Below are 22,822 nucleotides of genomic sequence, written 5' to 3'. Positions count from 1 at the left end.
GTGGCATTTCACAGTGAAATCACCAACAAAAAGCAAATAAATATGAAAAGTATAGCACTAAATAGACCATGAAAAGGACACTCGTTTACACTATGAAAGCTGAGACAGGAATGCAGAGCTTTACCTTGTTTAGTCTCAGCTGGCAATGTGCACACTGGATGACAAATGTTTTGCCTCTCTATACATACTCAAAATGCCATGAAAGTGCCAATAATATTAATTTGGGGGATACAAATAAATTTTGGAGAGTAAGAAAATTCCCCAATACGGACTCCATTAACATGAAGATCAAATAGATCAAGGGATTTTTCTCTTTCAAGGCCAACTGTGCAGTCTAACACCTGTCATCCATGTCATCTAATGTGTACTCAGGAACCCATCTCCCCCACTGAGCTGACAGCAAAAGTAAATGTTCTACTTAAAAGACAACTAGTAAGGAAATGTCACAAGGCTTTTGGGAAAGATGATTGAGTAGAAGGACCCTAACGCTCACCTCATTCACAGATCCAACTAGATAACAGCCCCATTAGTACAAAAAAATTAAGAAAAAAAAAAAAAACCCAAAGACTAGCAGAACAGACTCTCTATAGCAAAATGTAGAGAAGAGGCTACTCAAAGAAGGTAGAAGGACAGAGACACATTTGGGGTCCAAGTGACCCAGAGAACTGTCTCTGGGAGGGAGAGCCACCAAGGACACCATGAGTAGAGAGAAGCAGACTCCACACTAAGCACAGGGGACCTGCACTGGGAAGATGAATCCTTATAACATTTGGCTTTAAAACGAGAGGGCCCTAGTCTTGCTAGTTCTTATAATCAGCAGGGCTTGACATCTGGAACTTTAAAAATGAAGTGGCTGGGTTCTGGGAGAGCAAGAGGGCAAGAGGAAACTGAGTCTTTACCCTTAAAAAGACAGTACAATAAACCACCCCATTGAGATACACCATAGAAGGAGCAATTTGAAAAAAAAAAAATACCTGGGATTTGTTTACTAATCTCAGAGCATGCGCTAGAAGAGCAGGGATCTTTGGGAGACTTCTCCAACAATAAAATAGCTGGTGGGCACCATTTCCCTCCTCTATTCCCCAACCTAGATACAAGAACACCTGCAGGAACCAGCTCAACTGGAACACTGTCCGCTTAGCTTGCTTACCACACCAATTGCCCTGAGCACCTCTGCAGATCCACCCCCTGCAAACATGGCTGCTTTGGCAGGAGCTTTTCCAGGTGGCAGTATCTCTCCTCCTTCAGTGGCAAGCAAGACTTTGCTGGCACCACATGCCGACTCCAGTCCGTTTTTCTGTGGACTCCCCCACTTAAGCCCTGAGACAAGAGTTTTCTAAAGTAGCTCCAGGTCCCCTCTCACAGCAGACAGGGCAAGACTTGCTAATACCATATGTCTCACATTCTCCTGCAAACTCACTCTTGGTAGTTTATCCAAAGCAGCCCCAGAAGTGTGGCAGTGTGCAAGCAATCCCAACAGGGGGCAACACCACTTCAATGTGATTCTTGCCCCAGGGAAAGGAGAAGATCATCATATGCATCAACTTATTACAGATTGCTTATTATATGTGCATATGATATAATCTAAACTTAATGGTAATCACAAATCAAAAACAGATAATAGATGTACAAAAAAAATAGAGAGGAATTCATGCATTTCTCACTAGAGAAAGCCAGCAAACTATGACAGACAAGAGCAAGAGAAGAAGAAACAGAGAACAGCTGCAAAAACAACCAGTAACAAAATGTCAATAAGTATATACCTGTCAATAATTACTTTGAATGTAAATGGACTAAATGCTCCAATCAAACACTTAGTGTGATGCAATGAATAAAATAACAAGACTCATCTATGTGCTGCCTACAAGAGACTCATTTCAGACCTAAGGACATAGGCAGGATGAGAGTGAAGAGATAGAAAATTATTTATCACACAAATGGAAGTGAAAGGAAGGCCAGAACATCAATACTTACTTAAACAAAATAGACTTTAAAACATACAGATAAGGACATTATATAACATAAAAGGAACAACCCAACAATATAACAATTATAAATATTTATGGACCCAACGTGGCAGTGCCCAAATACATAAAGCAGCTAATAACAAACTTAAAGGAAGTCATTGATAGTAATACAATAATAGTGGGGGACCATAAAAGCCCACTTCATCAATAGATAGATCATCCAAACAGAAAATCAACAAGGAAACATTGGCTCTGAATGATACATTGGACTAGAATGATCTCACAGATATACTGAGAACATTCCATCCTAAACAGGAAAAATATATTATTTTTAAGTGCACGTAGAACATTCTCCAGAACAGATCATATGTTAGCCCTCAAAACAAGCCTCAACCAATTCAAAAAGAGTGAAGTAATCCCATCCATCTTTTCCAAACACAATGCTATAAAACTTGAAACTAACCACAAGAAAAAAATCTGGAAAAATACAAACACACTCAGGAAGTTAAATAACATGCTAATAAACAATGAATGGGTCAACTGGGAAATCAAAGAGAAAATTAAAAAAAACATGGAGACAAATGAAAATGAAAACATAATCATCTAAAATTTTTGAGATGCAGCAAAAACTGTTCTTAGAAGGAAGTACATAGCAATACAGGCTTACTTCGAGAAGCAAGAAAACTCTTAAATAAATAACCTAACCTTTTACCCACAGGAGCTAGAGAAATAACAAACAAAACCTAAAACCAGGAGAAGGAAGGACATGATAAAGATTAGAGCAGAAATAAGTGAAATACACACACACACACAAAGAGAATAATGAAACCAGGTTCTAGATCTTTGAAAAAAAATCAACAAAATTGATAAATCTTAGGCAGAATCATCAAAAGAAGAGGAAAGAGGAGGAAGAGGAAAGAAGAGATCACAAATGAAGGAGGGGAAATAACTGACCACAGAAATACAGATTATTATAAGAGAATATCATGAAAAATTATATCCCAAAAATTGGACAACTTATAAAGAAATGGATAAATTCCTAGAAACACTTAACCCTACAAAAATTGAACCAGGAAGAAATAGAAAATTTGAACAGTCCATTACAGCCAGGACACTGTATTAATAATCAAAAACTCCCAACAAACAAAAGTCCAGGACCAGATGGTTTCACAAGTGAATCCTACCAAGCATTTAAAGAAGAGTTAATACCTATTCTTCTCAAACTATTCCAAAAAAACAAACAACAGCAACAACAACAAAAAATAATAGATTAGGAGAAAAACTTCCAAATTCATTCTATGAGACCAGCATTACCATGATACCAAAACCAGATAAAGGCACCACAAAAAAAGATAGCTCCAGGCCAATATCTCTGATGAACATAGAGGCAAAAATCCTAAACAAAACACCAGCAAACTACATCCAATGATGCATTACAAAAAATAATTCACCACCATTAAATGGGATTCATTTGTAGGATGCAATGGTGAACAATATTTGCAAATCAATCAATTTAATACATCATATCAGAAATGATGAGAGAAGAGAAAGAATGAAAATCATACTATCATTCTAATGCAGAAAAAAAGCATTTACAATATCCATTCACAACAATCCTCAGAAAAGTAAGTGTAGAGGCAACATACCTCAACATAACAAAGGCCGTACATAAAAAACCCAAAGCTAATATCATACTCAGTGGTGAAAAACTGTGAGCTTTTCCTCCATGGTCAGGTATAAGACAAGGATGTCCACTCTCACTGATTTTATTCCACATAGTACAGGAAGTCCTAGCCACAGCAATCAGACAAGAAAGAAATAAAAGGCATCCAAAATGGTAACTAAGAAGTAACATTTTCAGTATTGCAAATGACATGACACCGTATACAGAAAACCCAAGACTCCACCAAAAAACTCCTAGAACTGATAAATGAATCCCATAAAGTCACAGGACATAAAATCAATATACAGAAACCCATTGCATTTCCATACACTAACGAGGAAGTAGCAGAAAGAAAAAAAATGAAGAAAACAATCCCATTTTCAACTGCACCAAAAAGACTCAAACACCTAGGAATAAACATAACCAAGAAGGTGAAAGACCTTAACTGAAACTATAAAACACTGACGAAACAAAATGAAAAGGACACAAACAAAAGGTACGATAATCCATGCTCATGGGCTGGGAGCACAAATATTGTTAAACGTCCATCCTACTTAATGCCATCTATAGATATAATGCACTTCTAATCAAAATACCAACATTTTTCACAGAATCAGAACAAATGATCTTAAAATTTGTATGGAACCACAAAAGACCCTGAATATCCAAAGTAATCTTAAAAGAGAAAAGCAAAGCTAGAGGAATCAAAGTTCCAGACTTCAAGTCAAATTACAAAGCTGTAATGCTGAAACAGTATGGTACTGGCACAAAAATAGCCTATAGATCAATTGAACAGAATAGAAAACTGAGAAATGAACCCACAACTATATGGTCAATTAATCTTTGACAAAGCAGAAAGAATAAACAATGGGAAAAAAATCTCTTCAACACATGGTGTTGGGAAAACTAGACAGCTACATGCCGAAGCTGGACAAAATTCTCACATCATACATAAAAATAAATTCAAAATGGATTAAAGACCTAAATGTGAGATCTGAAATCATATAATCCTAGAATAGAGCACAGGCAGTAATTTCTCTAACATCAGCCTTGACAACATTTTTCTAGACATGTCTACCAAGGCCTGGGAAATAAAAGCAAAAATAAACTATTGGGACTATATCAAAATTAAAGGCTTCTTCACAGCAAAGGAAAGAGGCAAGAAAACTAAAAGACAGTCTACTGAATGGGAGAAGATACTTTCAAATTGCAGATCTGATAAATGGATAGTATCCAAAATATGTAAAGAGCTATGTAACACCAGACCCCCAAATAATCCAATTAAAAATGGGCAGGATACACAAATAGATATTTTTTCCAAAGACAAACAACAGATGGCCAACAGACATGTGGAAAGATGCTCAACATCACTCATCACCAGGGACATGCAAATTAAAACCACAAAGATATATCACTTCCTACCTGTCAGGATGGCTAAAATGAAAAACGCAAGAAACAAGTATTGATGAGGATGTGGAAGAAAAGGAACCCCTGGTACTATTAATAGGAATGCAAATTGGTTCAGCCACTGTGGAAACAGTATGGAGTTTCCTCAAAAAATTAAAAATAGAGTTACCGGGGATCCCTGGGTGGCGCAGCGGTTTGGCGCCTGCCTTTGGCCCAGGGCGCGATCCTGGAAACCCGGGATCGAATCCCATGTCGGGCTCCCGGTGCATGGAGCCTGCTTCTCCCTCTGCCTATGTCTCTGCCTCTCTCTCTCTCATTCTGTGTGACTATCATAAATAAATAAAAATTAAAAAAAAAAATAGAGTTACCGTATGGTCTAGTAATTCTACTAGTGGTTATCTACCCAAAGAATACAAAGACTCTAATTTGAAAAATATATGTACCCCTGTGATTACTGCAACAGTATTCACAAAGCCAGATTATGGAAGCAACCCAAGTGTCCATGGACAGATGAATGGATAGAAAGAAGTGGCAACACACACACACACACACACACACACACACACGTGCAATGGAATATTATTTAGCCATAAAAAGAATGAAATCTTGCCATTTGCAACAACATGAATGGAGCTAGAGGGTATAATGCCAAGTGAAATAAAACAAATATCATATGATTTCACTCATATATGGAATTTAACCAATAAAACACACAAGCAAAGAAAAAAGAGACCGTAAAAGACTCAACATTAGAGAACAAACTGATGGTTACCCCGAAGGAGGTGGGTGGGCAGAGGAATGAAATAAATGATGGGGATTAAGAGTACATGTACTGTGTGTGATGCACACTCAGCAATGTATAGAATTGAGGAATCGCTATATTGTACACCTGAGACAAATATAAATCTGTATGCTCATTATACCAGGATTACAATTAAATTTAATAAAGACATAAATAAATTAATCTAACATTTTAATTAATTACTTCATTTTTATTAGTAGTACGAGTGGATTCTCATACTCTCCTGTTGATCATTTACTTCTTTGGTTTATAAAATGTTATTTAAGAAGAACATTTAATTATTTCATATATATGAAATAATGTTAGTAGTTCTAAGCAAAATAGTGTATTAATCTTTTTAAAATTTTTTCCCATTTTCCTTATCTTTGAAAGTTTTTATACTATAATCATAAATGTGGTTTAATGTCTCCCACAGGTAACTTAAAAAGATACTTTAGTCATGATCAGGTTTCTTTTGATCCACTGGTAGATCTTTACCAGGCTACTATTTTCTTGAAGTCTTTGATACTGAAAAAGCTATTCAAAAGTAATTTTATTTTCTAGAAGTTCAATGTAAGAATCAAAGATTAAAACCTCTAATTAGATGATAGACAGCAACCAAAAATCCGTTTGAGTCTACCAAGCCCTCATTTAAATTCCAGATAATTCTACTTTTAAATAAAAATAACACTCATTCTCTTTTAACAAAGATTCTGTTTTATAATTCTGTTTTATAATTTATATATCTTTATTAAAGTTTTATAATTTTCTGACTTTAATAAATGTATATAAATACAAATGAATATGAATTTACAGAATATGTTATTGTATAATATAGATATTAAATGAATATAAAATTGTTTCAGAATAACCACTACAAGATGTATATGTAATTAAGAATAAAATGCCACTAAATAAGGAATTGATTTTCAAAAATAATTTAATATTGAAAATTAGGTTACAAATGCAAATACAAGTGGTGATTACTTTTTTCTGTAAACTGTGTAAACTGCTGGTTTCTAAGTTTATGTGGACATGAACTTTAAATTTTTAACTTGACTGTTTTATTTTTTTCTGGTGAAGCTAGACAAATTACACAAATTATATTTCTAAAATAGAGGCATATGGATTGTCCCTGTGTGAAACCTTCTTTCCCTCTAGCAAGATTTCTTACTCTTAGTCTACTCACTACGTGAGCTTTTTGCCTCTTGTATACTATCAAGCTCTTATTTACACACAGAATTCAAGGGATTAATCCACTTGGACAATCCTTAGGATGTTCTCTGGCATGCTCATTAACCATGATTCTTGCATACATCATCTAGGATATCATCCAAATGAAATATGGCAATTATAAGAGACAAGAGCAAGACTTGAACCCACACAGTGAAGCCACAGAACAAAAGAGAACTGATTCAAGATGCTAAGTGGCCTACCCAAAGATGGAACAGAAGTACCTCTTCCCTTTTACTTTCTTATGACATCATCTTGCCCCGGCTCCATGCTCAGTAACGGATCCCCACTACAACACGGCCAAACATAATAGTTTCTCAAGGGTCTGTTCTCTATTTCTAGATGAAAGCCCATAGAAATAGAGGAGGCTATTCACTAAACTCTAATCTAATTCCTGCAAATTGTTGTCACTAACTTTTATTTACTCAACTAGATCAGTGACTAAATATTTTCAACAGATCTAAATGGGACCAATCCTCTTTTTAAAAATTGGGATATTCTTAGTCCATGGTAAGCACAGCCTTAACATTTAAAACACAAAGTATCTAAGAAATTTAAGATTCTTTAAAAAATTTCTACAAGAGTACCTTAATAATAAAATGTAGGCTTCTTTTTACATTAGAGGAAGACATGAATACAAAGATTATATGTATCTAAAATTAGCGATGTAAAAGTGTTTTATTTTTTTTTGCCTTTGTCTGAAGTCAAAATCTATATAGTAGATTTAAAGTTTATATATTATTTGGTCTTACTTTTTAAAAGGTCAAATGTAAGATGTGATGTGATTAAATATGGGGAAAGTTTCAGCTTGCCTAACTAAAGAAAAAATGCAGTACTTTAAATTAATGCACCTTTTGTATCTACCACATAAGAATTAAAAATAATTACAGCCTTGTATGGTGTCATGCAAAAAAAAAAAGACAAACTTATAGTTAATCAGTAAAAACCACAAATGGACTTCAAACGTTTTGGAAAGTATTTTAATAATATGATTTCATGTTACCAATCAATAATATGATTGTTAACAACCTTTGAACAAGGAATTACTTAAGGCAAGGGTCATATATATAGGATACAACAAAATGTTGGAAATAAGTTGAATGTTCAAAAGCAAAAGATTTGTTAATTCTTGGTATAGTTGCATAATAAATTATCATTCACCAGTCATCAATATAATAGATATTCAGATATTACATTTGAATATTGAGTATTGAATACTTCCTCTGAGCATGGAGACTCTGAGGTAGAACAAAGTAATATAAAGTAACTCCACTCTCTAACATGAGCCTCAGATCAATAGAGCCAGGCACTCCCTCCAGGATTCTCAGGTCATAGTCTGTATTCAACAATCTTCTTTTGAATGTTTCTGCCTTTACTACTACAGACAGATCATACATTTTGACCTGAGGTACCTGGTACCAAATGGCGTAGATTCAGTGTGCTAAAATCACAGATGTAGCACAAAGTTTCTAATACTGGGTCCTAGGTCTAAGAGGTGTTTGTCCCATGTATTCTCATAATGAAAGCTGGCTTTACTGGAAACTAGTGATTGATATCTGTGTAGCAATATAGCAACTCTAAATGGTAATATTTGTTGTTGTTGTTGTTGTTGTTGTTTTTAATTCTGGTGTAGTTAACATACGATGTTATATTAGCTTCAGGTGTGCTAGATAATGCTTCAACAATTCCATATATTACTCAGTGCCCATAGAGGTAAGTGTACTCTTAATTCCCTTCAACTATTTCACCCATCTCTATGACTCTTATTAATACCTGGCTTTTTTCTAGACAATTTGATACATCCTATTGCATTGAGGAGAACTAGGTTTGATTTGAAGGAAGCATAGGGACAAGAAAAGCTAGTGTTCCTTTTTGGTTTCAGTGTCTTCCAAACTGAATGTGTAAAACCAAAAAGGAAGCCTCAAATAGTAGATTTTAAGAAAATATTGCACAACTTCCTAGTCAAAAAGAATAGAAGGACGTGATCCTTCATGCTCTGACCACTAGAGGCTACAGAAGTAAGGGAGCAGGATGGAGCTAACGCTGGAGATCACAGGAGGATGAAGGTAGGGGGCTTGGAAAGTAGGGAAAGAGAAGTCCTTGTGGAATCACTGCAGATTTAGAATCCTCATTGTAAAAAAAACAAACAAACAAACAAAAAACAAAACAAAACAAAATAGAATCCTCACTGTAGACTGCCAAGTACCCTTTGGGGTCAGCATAATAGTGCTGCCTGAGGGAAAGTCAGTAGCATTGCAGAGACTACAGTAATCCTCGAGACCACCCTCCTGTGCAGTTTCAACTTTCACACCTGCAGTTACCCACTGTCAGCCTCCTTCTGAGGAATCATCAAAAGATTGACAGTATCCTAGTGCTACGTCACAATGCCTACATCATTCACCTCATTTCATCTCAACATGATGGTGCTTCAACATCTCACATCATCACAAGAAGGGGGAGGACAGGACAATAAGATATTTTGAGAGAGAGGGGGCACCTGGGTGGCTCAGTGGTTGAGTGTCTGCCCTTGGCTGAGGCCATGATCCCAGCATCCTGGGATCAAGTGTTGCATCAGGTTCCCGCATGGAGTCTGCTTCTCCCTCTGCCTAGGTCTCTGTCTGTCTCTATGTCCCTAATGAATAAATTTTTTTAAAAATCTTAAAAAAAAAGATATTTTGAGAGAGAGAGAGAACACATTCATATAACTTTTATTATTGTAGATTGTTACAATTATTTCATTTTATTGTTAGGTATTGCTAGTCTCTTATTGTGCCTAAATTATTAATTAAACTTTATCATAAACATGTACGTATAGAAAAAATAGTATGTGTAGAGTTGGCATCTGTGCTTCTAGGCATCCTCTGTGGATAAGGAGAACTTCTGTATAAGAATTTCACTAGGCAAAGGAGCTATTTTAGCTGTATTTGTTATTGACAGCTCTCACAGCTCACCTGTGGTGTTCTTTGGAAATGGATTCCTGGGAATGAAGGGAGGGGGTTGATGTAGGAATACAGTGAGGGGTGTTATTTGGGTGGTGACAGTATATGTTTGTTTTTTAAACACCTGAAAGTCAGTGGTGATAAGAAATAGAAGCCTCCAAGATTTGTACTTAAGAGTGGAGCTGGAAAATGATAAAACCCTCACTCTCTACTATGAATGAAGGCATTTTAGAGTAAGAAAGTCCATAGACTTATTATGTTCTACGATGATGGCTAATCACAGCAAGGTACAGGTAACTGGTCTTGAGATCTGGAGAGGCTGTATCACCATGGCTGAGATCGTGCCCTTCCAGGTGAGTGAGCTTAACTGAAAAACGATCCTTAGGATATCTGGGATCCCTTGGTCCATATATCTGGCCCTAGCGATTTCTAAGGGGGTAAAAAAAAAATAAAGTGCTATTTTACCCATAATTTAATTTAAATATCTGTGCTAACTGTGCTATAGTATTAATTTGTAAATCCAGAGATTATTATGGAACAAATGGAAAAAAATGAGGCCAACTCCAAGTCTAATTAGGCAACTATTTATCACTGCCAACTAAGGGGCTGGCCAAGGAACAGGTCAAAAAGGGGAGGGGAAAAGAGGAGGCCCATACTGCCTTGAGAGTGCAGACAGGACTGTTCTGGGATTTCAGGTATGAGGTAAGAGACCTGTCTGAAAAAATGGGCTCCAGAATTCAAGGACATCATCTGGAAATAGGAAGAGAAGGTGAATGAGGGCAGTGGAGCAGTTATTCAAGGTCCACTCCAGGTAAGTTCAGACAAATACATGGATTTCTGCCCTTACTTGTTCATTGAAGTATTTAATTCACTTCGCTTTCAGTTTTGCCACTTGAGATCTCTGTTGTCTACTTTCTGCAAATATTTACACTCTGCACTGTTACAAAATGATTTAAGAAGACAATTTAAGTGACACAGTTTTGCCTAGTTTCCAAATAGCCTTTCCCCCATTTTTTTTTCCTTTCCCCTTCTGAAAAGTTGTCCTCAATTTATAGGACAGTTGTTTTTTCATTCCTCAAAGAATTGGGTTGCAACCTGACAGATATCAAAGTGCCGACTCAGCAACCCAACTATATTATCTTCCTTTTGCTTTTGTGTATCAAGGAAAAGATCTTCAGCTAAGACAGAAATCAAAAGATCCCTATGTTCTAGATTTAGATCAGTTTGTCTTTGGAATATTTTTCTTTCCCTCTGGGTATATAGTTTCATTTAGTTTAGAAGAGAAGGCCTAAAAAAAGAAAAAAAAACAAACATTCTGAAAAGGCTCTGAATATCACCTTCCAATTTGGCCAACTTCTACCCATAAAGCTAACTTCAAATAAATAAATAGATAGACAGATAGATGATAGATAGATATAGATAGATAGATAGATAGATAGATAGATAGATAGATAGATCAAGAACAAACAAACAAAAAAAACCCTTTAAAATATCTAGTCAGGTTTCATCTGTGGCAAACGGTAGGTAATCATGGTAGTATTGAACAACCCTTGGACACAAGAGGCATCCACAAAAAAGGTGCAAAAGATCCTCCCACCCCAAGATCCAGAGCCAACCTCAAAGTTAAGCAAAAGAAAGACAGACAAAATAATTCCCCATGAGAGCCTACAACAGTAGGTAAGACCCAAGCTTCATGCTTTACACTAGTGGAGTGTGATCATCACATTTCTGTCTGGTCATATTTGTGAGACCCCAACCTGACAGCTGCCAAGCCAAGTTCTTGGGATAGGAAATGAGACACACAAGGAGTAATAGTTATCCATGGCAGAGAAATGATCAATAAATAATGAGTCTAAACTTGGAAATGAAGAGACAAATTGAGATTTTATTTTCCTCTCTGGACCAAGCACTAGAGTAACCTAAGAGACCTCACTCTGGTAAGAATTCTCACCCTCCACCAGTTTCTACCAGTTTCCCCAGCATCCCATCTGTTTTGAGCAAGTGGGGTTTTTCATAGGAGAATGAAGCTTGGGTATCTACCAGACTTAGGTATTTTTCCATTAATTTTAATTTCAGTTTCCTCTAGGCTGTTAAAGAAAATAAATGATAGCAGTTTGTCAGTGATTCCCTAGGATTCCCATCAACCATCCCATTAACCCTGGCAGGGACCCATACTGGGGTCCTTCAGGGATAGTATAGGGGCATCTATAAGACAACCAACTTGGGGGGGTTGTTTACCATATTGTAGTCTATTTATAGTGGAAGGTGATTGATTCAAAGGATTAGCAAACTCAGGGAAAGGTGGAGGAGAGTAGTAGGACTCACATCAATCCTATAGTCTTTGTCATAGGTACCACTTGTGCCTTTAATTTTTTTTATTAACATTTTGCAATAAATCTTTCAAGGAAGTTATTTTGGAATTTTGAAGCTCTTGGAAGGTTTCTGCATACCAGTTAAAATAACCTATTCTTTTTTAGATTTGGGAGTCCTTGTGTTCAAGGACATTTCTTAAATAAAGATCTTGTCTAGCTGGAATGCTCCCCATAACGGCCATTGTAATTCTAGGTTGTCTTAGTAAGGTTTTGCCATTTTTGGAAATATCGACAGTTTCCAGAACCATAGTTCTCAGATATAAAATAAGGCATTATGCCAGAAAGTGGAATGGCACGCTCAATTCTCTGAAACTTAAGGAACCCACTCCTGTAGCTAAGACTTGAGTTTCTCTGACCTGAATTAATACCTAAGAAGGATATGCTGCTGGGCTGAGCTAGGTGGTGAGTGCTCCAACAGCTTTTAAGCACTTTGACTACCAATTGGACAGTTTTGGCTTCCAAGATTCCCATTAGCAAAAGATTTATTATTCCTTTCACAAAAGTTCTTTATAGTCGTGGACACCTTGAGGCTTTTAATCATCTGCTTGTGCCCACTTAGATTTTTATTTTGTTCGTCAAAACAGTCTCAGTTTCCTGTATTCATTATTCTCCAAGTCCCCCAGTGATTTGTGCTGTGGACTTACCTTAAGAAACTGTGAGTCCCCTCATGGCCATCACTACTTTTGGACACTGGAATTCCTTTTTTTTTTTTTTTTTTGAATCTCCTAATGGTACCACTCATTGCACACTCCCGATTCCTGACAACTTTCCAGGAATTTGATAAATCCCAGAATCTTTCCAGGCCCCCAAAACCTTTCTGCAAACTATATATATTTAAATAAAGTTTGTTTGGATGGAACAACTGCACACAAGTGAGAAACACTCAAATGCAAGAGGGACTTACTCATAGCTCTTGGTGACAAGAAGAGCAGTGAACTGCAGGATTCAGCAGGTGTCACACCTACACATCTCATCCACAGGCCATTCGTGATCAGCTTCAAATCTCATTCCTTGCTGCCAAAAAGGGTTTAAAAAATGATTAAAGAAGACAATTTAGGTGATATGATCAAAGCTTAATACTTCTTGAAGTGTATGGTTTTTTGTTGTACCATGACATGGGGAGAATTGCAAAATGGGGTGGAGGGCAAGAAGCTTTTTATAGGAAAAGGAATAAAGAACACAGAAGAGACGAATAAAATGGTTGATAGTCTGGGGTCCCATAGTCACCTTGGTTGGGTTGAGAAGTTCCCAGACGTGGCTTGGTGTTTGGGGAAGGCTGACTATTATACGGTCTCTGGTCACCTGGAGCATTGTAGGGACATGGGTGTTATCTGAGTTTCGGTTTGCTGACATGGCACTTAGTAAACTGGCCAATTTTGCAAAACTAAAACAAAAACACCAAGTATGCTAAATTCAGCTGTGATTCCTGGTTGCTTCACACAGTTCACATAACACATGCATCTCATATGTAGGAAAAGGTATCTTTTCTGTTAAAAACACATCCAAGCCAAAATAAAGGTTTCTATTAGTGGGAAAGGAATATAAATTCACCCGGCAGCTATGAAATCTTGATTGGGTGCAGGAGACCACTTTTGTTCCACAGGTTTTTGAAATTTGGAAGATTTTTTTTTTCACAAACATTTTCGACAACCAATATTTTGGAAATTGTAAAGTAACATAATGATCAGGGTTGCGCCCTTACATACTGGTAATATGGATATTCTATGCTGCGTCTTAAAACAACTCTAGAGTCCTGATAATTCATATGGCAGTATTTTATGGAAGTTTCAAGGCCTGCTAAACACATTTGCCTCAATACAAGCCCACATAACATCCAAATCTCTAATATCTAAATGCTAATGACTGTCAGATAAGATATACCAGTGCACTCTTCATTTATATACCCACCAATCTGCTTGGCATTTCGTCTTGGAAGTCTCAAAATGTTGACATCAAAGTTAATATGTCCACAAACTAACTCCTGATTGCTCTCCTCAGCTATGTCTTCGAATCCTACTCCATCCCAGTACATAGAGGCATTCTTCACCATGAACCTAAGAAGTATTCATGCTTCTCCTCTCTTGTGTACACCGCACATGGATCAGTAAGCCAGACTTTCATATCCTCAACAGATCTCAGAATTGCCCAGTCCTTTCTACTTCATTGCCAGCACCTTGGTTATAATTTTCCGCCTAGACCGTGGTAATAGTTTCATGGTCTACCACCCACATCTGTTCAGGACTCTGCTCTCATTACTGTCCACGTACACTAAAAGGAGTAGTGTCCCCCAAAACGTTATTCCCCATGCCGTGTGTATGCAAGCCAATGATTTACATCATTCCTCTTTTCTTCTAGCTGCTTATCACTTAGCTCTCGACTCAAGCTCCACTTCTTCGGAGAAGCCTTCTTGCTCTCTGTCACGGGGTTAGATCTCTCCATTAGCTCTCATAACACCAGTCATCAATCTCCTAGAGAAATTCTAACATTATCATGTTATACTGACTATACGATTACTTAATTGGTATTCACCTTTCCCATTAGATTAAGCTCACATGAGCTGAGCCGTGTCAATTTTCCCTATTTTACATCATCCCTAAGAATATTAGGATCTCGGGGGATGTTCTAAAACCATGTTGGGAGAGTAAGTATATCCCTTCTATAAGTCTCCATAGATCTGGAGATTAGCTAACCTTGCTGTAGGACTGTTTTTCCTTTTTCCACTCTATCCTAGTTACACCGAGCTTCTTTCACTTTCCAGGAGGAGTTTTCCATCTCAGGGTATTCCAAAGAGAATTCTCAAAGTAATTCTAGGTATTACTTCTACCTGGAATACTCTTCTGATGGTTCTTGATAATGGTGGCTTTCTCTCATCTTTCCACCTAAATATTTCTTTCTTCCCTAAATGTATCTTAAGACTCTATTACCTGACCTCTTTTATAAGTTGGTTTGACTCCTTGGTCATTCTAAGTTATTGATATATTATTATTATTTTCTTCATATCGCTTATCAAAATCATAATTCACACTTGTGTGACTTATGTATTATTGCCTCCCCTCTCCTATATAAGCTTTCTGTGGAGAATAACATTATTTTACCCACCAACATGTAATCAGAATCTAGCACAGTCACAGACATAGAAGGCCTTAATATTCCAAAAACAACAAATCAGGGGCATCCAGGTGGCTTAGTAGGTTAAGTGTCCAACTCAAGGTTTACACTTAGGTCGTGAGATGGAGCCTTGTGCTCAGCATGGAGTCTACTTTGGATTCCCTCTCCCTCTTGTTCCCGTTCACTCTTTCTTTCTCTCTCAAATAAATCAATAAAATCTTTTTAAAAAAATAACAAATCATAGTCATGTAAGAACATTTGTAGTTAGGTTCAAGATTTTCCTGAGTAAATAATTTAGGATCTATATTATCTCATATTTGAACAGGTAAGTCTAGGCAGTAGTTAATAGTGGAAATGCTTTACATCTAAATAATTTTAAAACAAGTTTCAGCAAATAGGCACCACAGTCATGCAAAAAAGAGTACGCCCATGGAACATCCAACATTAACTGTAATTCTGGTGAACTTTTAAGCCTAAACTGAGTGGGGGAAAAGTGCACATTTAGCTAAATGAATAAGATAGGTTGTTGTATAGGGGTTTTAGCTATAAACCAGTTCTATATTTTGAGAAATGGCATTTGTCCAGAATAGTTTATCTGAGGACTTTCTTTCTTGGCAAGATTTAGGTGACAATATCTTCTATTTCTTACAGTCAGTTGGAAACAGTATATTCTACTGATTTAAGAGTGTGGGCTGTGGTTTCAGACTTATTTGGATTTTAATCCGATTTCTATACTAATAAAGAGCTATGTAGAAATATGGGCGAATTTTTTTTACATTTGTCAGTTTAAAATGAGGAGAAAATGTTTATCTCTTCTGTAAAATTAGGTAACATCACTTAAAAGATTTTCATCGTGACTTCCAATTTATAAACATAAACTCGTGTCACCTGCATATAGAACACATATTATCTTTTGCTTCTTTATGATAACATCCAGGCAGAGAAGGGCTACACAGTAGATCACCTGGGCAGGCTCCTGGAATGCCAATCTACAAATAGTACTGTTTCTCTGGGATTCTAAATATTATTGAAAATGTAGAAAACTGAATTTATCGGTGTACACTTCATGTCTGTTTCCTACGTGTCAGGCAAAGTTATAAACCTTTTAAAATATACTCTAGTACTTAAATTCAGCTGCTCAGTGAGGACAAATGGGACAAATGTTTTGCTTAGCCATGTAAGGCACGCTGAAATGCCTCCTAAATAATGTGTCCAGCAAAGTGCAAGGTTTTATTTTGGTTGAGTAGCATATGCAGGTTGAGGGAAAAAGGGGAATTTCTAGGGACACCATATTGAGAAAGTACTGACCCCAGTGGTCTTAGTCTGTCCATCCCTTTTGCACCAGTTGGTCTCTTTCCAAGTAAATGTTAAAGAAATATTTAAATAATTATGTTTAATAGGGGCACCTTTCTTTTCTAATACACCTTTTTTATTTGTTCCATTTTTAGATGCAAGCATGTGACTAACATACATTATATTAGAAAACCACTGAAATAAAACTTTTATAAGAAGTTTAAAAGATTGGGCCCCTGGGATGGCTCAGACTGTTAAGCATCTCCCTTTGGCTCAGGTCATGATTTCAGGATCCTATGATCAAGCCCCAGGTCAGGCAGGCTCCCAGCTCAGCAGGGAGTCGGCTTCTCCCTCTCCTTCTCGCCCCTGTTGTGTGCTTTCTCACTCTCTCTCAAATAAATAATACTAAATCTAAAACGTATAAAAGATTATATTCTTTTATACTTTTTTATAATTGCTAATTATTTTTTAGCAATTAAAAATTATTACAGAATTTATCAAAGGACCATTTGAACCAATTCTGACTTTTAGAGTAAGAGATAAATGTAGGTCATTCATAAACACCAGTACTAGGCTTTGGGATTGAGTTCATTAAACTAACTTGGCAATAGGTTCCTATGCATTAAGGAATTAAAAGTCAGAAACACCTGGGATTTTAGGTTTTTCCGACCTGGGTTTTTTAGTGGTAAACAATTATCAGAGGAGAGGCTTATATGCTCTTCATGCAAAATATTGGTCTGAATAATCTCTAGTTAGCAATGTAGCAATGTAGCAAAAAGAAAATTCCTAATTTTAGAATGAACACATATTAAGAATACCAATTTATTATTTGGACAAAGCAAAAAATTATATACCTTTTCCTAAAATAATATACTAATATGTATTCCTCTTAGGAAGTCTCAAAAGTAATCTATTTATGAAATAGTCCTAGAAATTTCAAGTTCTACAAAATAATTGCAATTTGTCTTCTCAAAATAAAAAATATATATAAACATATTTATATATTAAAGTATATTAAGTTATACTTATATTACATACTTATATCTTAATATTAATATACCTTAATATATTATATCTTAATATATAAATAGTATATATTTATGAATATTTATATTTTATATAAATATATATTTATATAAAAAATATATATAAATATATAAATATATATAACACTTGTTTCAAAGTGTTTGAAGCATTTACCTATGATTAATACCATTCATTTAAATACTTTCAGGTTTAATTTTATATTTTGTATATTTTATATTTTAATGCAGGAGAAAGTAGATTGATATAACCTTACATAAGGCCACACTAGCAGAAAAAAAATGGGTTTTCTGAATACGAAATTGGTAATATCCAATAAATAATAAGAAAAAAAAAGAGAGTTCTGTTGCTTAAAGCACATAATTTAGAAATAAATTAAATAATAATACAATGATCAAGATAGCAACAGGTGGGACTTCCCATTTTGGCCCTCTGCCTTGCCCACCCTCTCCTGGGCTGAGACCACCTTCTCACCTGCTTGCTCCTGGACCCGCACCATTACTGCAGCCAGGTGGAGACCGGGTCATTAATAGCAGCACAGGTGCACGAGGGGCGGGACAGTGTGGAGGCCCCGCCCCCGCACGGGCTCTGACGCCTGCCCTGGGGGGCGGCCCAGGCCCCTCGGACGTGCCTCCCCCAGCCCTACTGGGCGCCTTCACCCCTTTGCTTTCTCCAACTCCTTTCACCTGCGAGGGAAAGAAAAAAGCCGCACAACACTTGGAGGTAGGTGAAGTAATAACGATGCTAATCATGATTTCAACCTTTTTTTGGACTTCCTCTAGACTGGGATTTCTTTTTTTCATATGTTCAACACCTAAGTGAATCTGCTCAAAAATAGAGGAAGGTAGAAACTATCATCCCTCTCTGACAAGTGAGAAGGGGAAACAGTCTGAATAATCTAACCACCGAAACACAGCTAGGAGGTGGTTGAGATGAATTGTAAACCACTGTTGGCCCAGAGCCTACCCCAAACCAGGTTGCTAGGCCATATTGTAAATTTATGATGTAGTGGCCATTCGTGAAGATGTTACAGCAGTAGGTAATTCTTATAGCATATATTCTTGTCTACAGATACAATGTACAGTAGTAAACAGAGATGATAGAGTAATGTTATATCAAAGAAATTTACAGTATATGCATACATATGAATATTTAAGATTTTATTTATTTATTCATGAGAGACGCAGAGAGACAGAGACACAGGCAGAGGGAGAATCAGGCTCCCTGAGGCGGGGACCCATGTGGAAGAGGATCATGACCTGAGCCAAAGGCAGACCCTCAACCACTGAGCCACCCAGGTGCCCCTAAATCTTTATATTTTTACTTATATTTCTAGATTTATCCTTCTTATTTAGTAATTTCTTCATTTACTTCATAATATATATAAAACTCATCCAATTCTCTAGCCACTCTGCTAGTTCTTGTTCTCAAGACTCCATAAAAAAGAGCAAGACGATATTCTATAAATTCAGAAAATACTTTTTTGCATTTGCTTGATTAAACTTGCAAAAAGTTTTTTAGCAACTACACAGAAGCATTATTCAACTACTTTGGTGGTTGTTGTTGTTGTTTTAAGTGTGTCTTAGCACATAAGTTTTAGGAGAAAAATATTCACCACAGTTTTGCTATAGATTGTATCAGGCCATTTGTTTATTTTTTGCTACTTCTTGTTTGTTTTAATTTACAAGTAACCATCTGAGCAAACTAGAGCAGGCTTACAAGATATGCATTATAAATTAAAGTCATCTATTTGAATCTCCAAATATTTAGATCAAGGCAATATTCATTCTTGACATATGCAGAAAGAAGAAAATTGACTTCCTGTTCTCATCATGAGCCTTGGTTTGCAAATGAGGAGTGTATGCTTTAAAATGCATACAATTTTGACCTCAAAATTACAAACTGTTAACTTCAAGAGCTATAGATACAGCCACTTTGTAATGCTCTTGAAAAACCTCGTTAAAGTGCTCAGAGTTTCTGGGCACCATCCAGAAAACCAATTAAAAATGTCCTATGTGGAGATGGCGAAATACAGTTGTGCTGCTAAAGCTTTTGCCATAAGGAAGGGAGGCATTAGCTACATCGAATAACCTTACATATCCTTAGCACAGTCACCTCAGAAAGTCTTCACTTAAATACACGATAAAAGAAATGCTCTATTTTCATTATAGTTCATTTGTATTGATTCATCATTGCATTACCTCTGAGAGTTTTGATACACTATATTGAATTTATGAAATTACAGAAATTAGAGTTGTAAAAGGCCAATCAGTCCATCTTGCTCAACTCATCAGTTAAGGATTATTTGGTGTGACTTAATCTTTAGTGTTTAGCAAAATTGCCAATTAGTTAAGCGATGGTGCTTTTGGGAAATGACCTCAGTGATAAGAAAGCTTGGGGCATGTATTTTTCCTCATTATCACTAAAAAATGAGGTTTTAACCAGACCCTAGCCATTGGAATTTAAAAAATGTAAGTCATTTTTTCCCAATATTTGAACCTTCCTATAAGGAACATGGCAATGGGGGGGCTGTAGTATACTTAGTTCTAAGTCCTTTAGACAGAGTAAGAGATACTATTCAAGTGCCTAAGGTTATGTGTTTAAAATCATACTAATTTACTACCAGGGAAAATGGTTGGATAAGATATAATATCAAGAAACCCATTCTGTGGAAAAGTCATTTTTAAATCTCCTTATTCATGTCATGACTTTTCAAAAGTTTGACTTGCTGGAGAACTTTCCATGGCTGTTTTCCTCACCCCTAGTTAACTCACATAATCCTTACAACTCCATCATCTCCTTTATTCGTTCTGACAATTCTTACTTTCTATCTTTGGAAATTAAAAAACAGGAGGGGGGGCACAGAATCTTCAAAATATTTCAGAGCAATCACCATAGGTTAATTTTCTACAAATGACATATTCAAGAACATTTCCTTCAGTAAGATGAAAGTTGAATAAATCCCCTGATCCCTCATCAAACTCTGTAAGTCAGTCTATGTTGATGAATATTCTGTTACAAACTATTGTGTCTGTTTCCTAGATTTAGCATGGAGTCTGAAATGGGGAAAATGAGAATTGCTCTCAAATCCAGCTGCAATCAATCATCTTGGAAAATACTCTCGTCCCTGTGAGTGACACAACATAATAATTAAAGTCCTCTTCTGTCAGAAATTGAATAGATTCAGAAACATTTTTGATAGAAATAGACTTTTTAACTTTTAATTTTCAATTGTTCCTAATGAATTCCCATAAGCATACATTAGCTCACTTAATTCTTTATTCTTTCTTGCAGAAGCAAAACTCTTTAAGCAATAGGAAATTATTATTTTTTCCATTTTTATTTCCCTCTGCTCACATTTTATTATATTTATATCACATAGTAGAGGTTTTGACAGGATCATGTGTTTGGGAACTCTCTTCTCAGTATCTATTACTCATATGCATCTATCAGATATAAAGTAATCTTGATGCAGTTTAAAAAGTAATTTGAGTGTGTTCGTTTCAAAGTAAATTAATTTTTACAAACATTTTATCTAGTACCATTGTTTTCATGGTCACTGTCTCTTAAAATTCAAAAGTACCCCTGTTACTGATCCATTTCTCTCTTATCCTTTCTGTCTACTTTTTTCAGTGATTCTATCTCAAAATGATTCACCTGAGTCACAGTTTTGCTTTTTTACATAATCTGATTTTTCCTTATAAAATATTTTTTTCCAAAGCTACCCTGAAGAAATGGAGGAACCAAATTTCTTACTTTGGTTCATAATAGGTTCCCTTTCACATCTCAAATGCCCCTAAAACCATTGAATAATTAAACTCAGCAGTAACCTTATCATAGTATCTGATCACTTACTCCTTTCAAGTCTCCAAGCTTAGCTATTTCAAGGAAATTAAAGTTTTGATGAATTTTAGATAAAAATAGATTTTTGTGAGAGGTAGAACCTCAGTGTAATCAGGGGTGATGAGAAGCCTTAACAGAGTTCTGAATGCATCCTTTAATCCACAGAGTGATCAAGGAGGCACTGAGAACAGAGAAGCAGGGGAGAAGGTTCTCCATGATAGAACTGCTGAAAAGCAGCTGTCAACAAAGAAAGATGTTTAATTTACATGTGTGGCTAGGGATGCTCATTAGTACTCTTTAAATATTTCATTAAATGTTGACGGGGCAGTAAGTATGTGTGAGGGACTGTGATAGGTATTGATAGAAAACTATTTCCTTCTTTAATATTAAATGGAGTAGATGACATTTCTGCTGAGATATCCAATAGTTTTTATGTAATGAATCGTTCCTTCAAATTGCTGACAAGCTATTTAAAGAAGGAAGTGATAACCACCAAGAACAAAATTATAATCTAAGACTTTACTAACAAGATATCTCACAAAGTGGGCTATGATTAAGTCAGAAGTGATTCATATAGACATCATGTACCATTGAATGGAAGAAAGAGCAGTGCAGTAGCCATCTACTGAATTTCATGTCCTTGAGTTTCTCATCAGTAAGGCCCTCATAATACGTGATCCCGAGGTACTGTGGCGGGGAAAAATGAGATTACCTATACAGTAAGTAACATCTTGTATTATTATAACTTGTGTACCTAATAAAAGGTACGTTGTAAAGTGTTCAGAGCTATACAAAGGTAGGACTATCATTATTTTATTTCAAAAGATTATTGTTACTTCGAGCAGTGGTTCCTGCTAGGGACAGCTTTATCCCCCCCAGAGAACATTTAGCAATGTCCGGAAACAGTTTTGGTCTTCAGAACTCGGGGTGTGAAGAAGCGACTGGTATTTAGTGAGTACAGGCCAAGGATGCTGTTTCCCCTTCACCCAACATAGAATTACCCAGCCCCAAATAAATGGCAGTTCTGCCGAGGTCTAGAAACCCCATCTGAGAGCATTTAGGAAGTGACTCCTAAGTGAAATGTGAAGTGCGTTGCATCCTAAAGAATGGCTAGGAATTGAAGAGAGAGGAAGTATTGTTAGATGGGGAGAAGAGTGATATTGGAGTTTCTA

This window comes from Nyctereutes procyonoides, unplaced genomic scaffold (genome assembly GCF_905146905.1).
Source record: "Nyctereutes procyonoides isolate TBG_1078 unplaced genomic scaffold, NYPRO_anot_genome, whole genome shotgun sequence".
NCBI lineage: Eukaryota > Metazoa > Chordata > Mammalia > Carnivora > Canidae > Nyctereutes > Nyctereutes procyonoides.
This window is presented reverse-complemented; position numbering follows the sequence as displayed.